The 3,854-nt window shown below is 42.1% G+C and overlaps 1 pseudogene; it reads left to right on the top strand.

Annotated features, from left to right (window-relative positions):
• The first annotated feature begins 218 nt into the window (after positions 1-218).
• Morf4l1-ps8 (mortality factor 4 like 1, pseudogene 8) lies at positions 219-1,899 on the top strand (annotated as a pseudogene).
• The last annotated feature ends 1,955 nt before the right edge of the window (positions 1,900-3,854 follow it).

The raw sequence follows: 3,854 nt of genomic DNA on the forward strand, positions 1-3,854 counted from the left end.
TGGTCCTGTGAAGGTTCATTTCTCCTGTGTAGGGGATGCCAGGGTGTTGAGGTGGGAATGGAAGGAAGCATCTTCATAGAAGCAGGGGGAGAGGGTAGGACATACGGGAGAGGGGTAGAAGGGAATAACATTTGAAATGTAAATACATAAAATATCCAATAAAAAATAAATTATGGGGTGGGGTAGAGAGCAGGGGGTGGTAGTCGGAGGTAGTGGGAGAAGGAGGAGGCGGCGAATCACTTATAAATGGTGCCCAAGCAGGACCTGAAGCCTAAATTCCAGGAGGGCGAGCGAGTGCTGTGCTTTCATGGGCCTCTTCTTTCTGAAGCAAAGTGTGTAAAGGTTGCCATAAAGGACAAACAAGTGAAGTATTTTATCCATACAGTGGTTGGAATAAAAATTGGGATAAATGGGTCCCAGAAAGCAGAGTACTCAAATACGTGGACACCAATTTGCAGAAACAGCGAAAACTTCAAAAGGCCAATCAGGAACAGTATGCAGAGGGCAAGATGAGAGGGGCTGCTCCAGGGAAGAAGACATCTGGTCTGCAACAGAAAAATGTTGAAGTGAAAACAAAAAAGAACAAACAGAAAACATCTGGAAACAGAGATGGTGGCAGTACCAATGAGACACATCAGCCTCCGAGGAAGAAGAAATCCCGGGTAAATCTGACCGTTGAAAATGAAGAAACATTCATGAACAGAGTTGAAGTTAAAGTGAAGATTCCTGAGGAGCTGAAACCATGGCTTGTGGATGACTGGGACTTGATCACCAGACAAAAGCAGCTTTTTTTATCTTCCTGCCAAGAAGAATGTGGATTCCATTTTGGAGGATTATGCAAACTATAAGAAGTTTCGAGGAAATACAGATAATAAGGAGTATGCTGTTAATGAGGTTGTGGCGGGGATAAAGGAGTACTTTGATGTAATGTTGGGCACTCAGTTACTCTACAAATTTGAGAGACCACAGTAAGCTGAAATTCTGGCCGATCACCCGGATGCACCCATGTCCCAGGTGTATGGAGCACCACACTTACTGAGATTATTGGTGCGAATTAGAGCGATGTTGACATATACACCTGTCGATGAGAAAAGCCTTGCTTTATTACTGATCTATCTACATGATTTCCTCAAGTACCTGGCAAAGAATTCTGCAACTCTGTTCAGTGCCAGTGATTATGAAGTGACTCCTCCCGAGTACCATCAGAAAGCCGTGTGAGAAGTGTGCTCTCTCACTCGTGCTTGGATCTCTGTAAACAGCTTGGTTCTTAGTCATTCTCTTGTACAAATGATGTACTTTGAAGACCGTTAGTGTATAACAGAGTTGATGTTTGTTTTCTGTCTGATTTTAAACAGAGGAAATAAAAGGAGTTAACTGCTCCTTTTTCCTTTCTTTTTTTCATTTCAACGTTTCTACCAGTGTATCAGTGATGGACAGCGGAGAGACACGCTGTAGAGCGTTGGCCTAGTTGACAAAGCTGCTTTTGAATGCTGGTGGTTCTGTTCCTTTGACACTGCACACTTTTATAATATGTGTTAATGCTCTATGACAAAATGATCTGACTCCTAGTGCCAAAGGTTCCCTTCAGTGTGTATAACTGAACACTCATCCATCTGTGCTCTTCTTTTTTTTTTAAATGGTGCTTAAAGAGCCCATCCTTTGCAAGTCATCCAGGTTGTTCCTTAGGCATTTTATCTTTGCTCAATTGCTAAAGAATGGTGGCTTGTTTCCATGTTTTTTTTATTTGTGTCTAATGCACGTTTTAACATGATAGACACAATGCATCGTGTAGCTAGGGTTTTATGGAAAAGTCAGTCTTGTAGGAGTTGTTTTTCAGATCTTCAATAAATTTTTTCTTTAAATTTCAAAAACATAGATAATAAATTAGAAAAAAAGAAATACAGCAACAGAACCGACAGGAGGAGGAGAAACCGACCCTAGTAAAGTAGTCTCTGAAAATAAATAACACCTAATGCTTTCGAGTCACACAATTGACTTGTGATTCAAAGGGGATTTCTCTGAGAATTAAAACCAGCGTTAGAAAGTGGTCAGAGGGGACTATCACTCTTCATGAAATCTTTGATATTGTATCAATGATTCCAAGGCATTACCACTCATGCAACATTAAGTGCTTCTTTCTAACTTTCCCAAGAGTCAGTTTCCTCATTTATAAGATAGGACTAGGGGAGTGCTAACCTCCTACCACTAAAAGAATTGCACCGGAGACTGTCAGTGCCGCTCCACACAAGGCCTGAGCAGAGGAAATTCTCAGTAATCCCCATCCCAGTATTCACTTAATATGTCATCAACAACTCCTGAAATAAAAACATGCGGCTCTAACTCAACCATCTAGAGCACATTAGAGCCAGTACTTTGGCTCAGGATTATTCAACCTTTTATCTGTGAAGATTCAGACAAGCCTTTCATCTAAACCCCACAGTCTCTCAAGCCCAGCACCGCCAATAGTTTGTATGGATCATTCACTGCTGTGCACTCAGGGAGCAGCATTCCAGCCTGGACCAACTAGATATACCACCCCCCTCAATGTCTAACAACCAAAGAGTCTCCAGGCATTGACCCTGGAAGGGAGGTTGACATGAACACACGGAAAATCCTACTCTAAAGATTTACTTGACATCCACGACAGCCATGTTTCCTCTCATGGGAACCAATCAGGAGCTAGTTCCAGGCAGACACAAAACGTTTCAGTTCTGAAGCATTGTGTCTATGTATTTATTTATTTATCTGAAAGTCAGCAGCAGAAACACAATTTTCTTTGGAGATATACATAGGTAGGTAGATAGATAGATAGATAGATAGATAGATAGATAGATAGATAGATAGATAGATAGATAGATAGATGATAGATACATACATACATATACAGAGATACATAGATAGATAGACAGACAGACAGAGAGAGATATAGATAGGCAGATGATTGACAGATAAATGGATAGATGATAGACAGACAGGTCGGTAGGTAGGTAGGTAGGTAGGTAGGTACGTACGTACGTACGTACGTACGTACATACATACATACATAGATCGATAGATGATAGATACATAGATAGATAGATAGATAGATAGATAGATAGATAGATAGATAGATAGACAGACAGACAGACTGCTTTTGGAAAGAAACAATCAATGAACATTATTTAAGGAACTATGTTGTGATGGCGTGAACAAAAAATAACAGCCCCCAGAAGTTCACAGGAAGTGGCACTACTAGGAGGTGTGGCTTTGTTGGAGTAGGTGTGGCCTCGTTTGACGACATGGCAAAGGGGTAAGGGATAGGTTTTGAGGTTTCAGAAGCTCAAGCCAGACCTAGTGGCTCACTTGCTCTTCTTGATCCTTCAGAGTCAGATAGAGAACTCTCAGCTACCCTCCAGCACCATGCCTGCCTGCACACTGCCATGCCTACTGCCATGATGACAATCTGGGCTGTAAGCTGTCCCGCAATTAAACGTTTTTCCTTGTACGAATGTTTCCTTTACGTCTGTGGTCATAGTGTCTCTGCACAGCCATAGGAACCCTAACTAAGACGCATGCTGACCTATCTGATAAGCACGCCACTGGAAAAACCTGTTGAGCCAATATTGTCCATGTTCTTGCAATCTGTCATGCCGCTGAGCATGGTTAAGAAGTGAAGCCAGTGTATACATGTTCCATACAACCAGAGACATTAGGGCTAAGTAACCATGGCTCTACCACAGATTTCCCTCTTACCCAACACCATTAGCCCTACTGTTAAACAGAGAAGAGAAAGCAGCCTCAAAGAGGCCAACCCCACAGCCTGACAAGGTTTAAAGCACAAGGCCACAGCAAAGCCACACTCACTCAGAATTCAC

Source organism: Rattus norvegicus, chromosome 11 (genome assembly GCF_021556685.1).
Source record: "Rattus norvegicus strain SHRSP/BbbUtx chromosome 11, alternate assembly SHRSP_T2T, whole genome shotgun sequence".
Classification (NCBI taxonomy): Eukaryota; Metazoa; Chordata; class Mammalia; order Rodentia; family Muridae; genus Rattus; species Rattus norvegicus.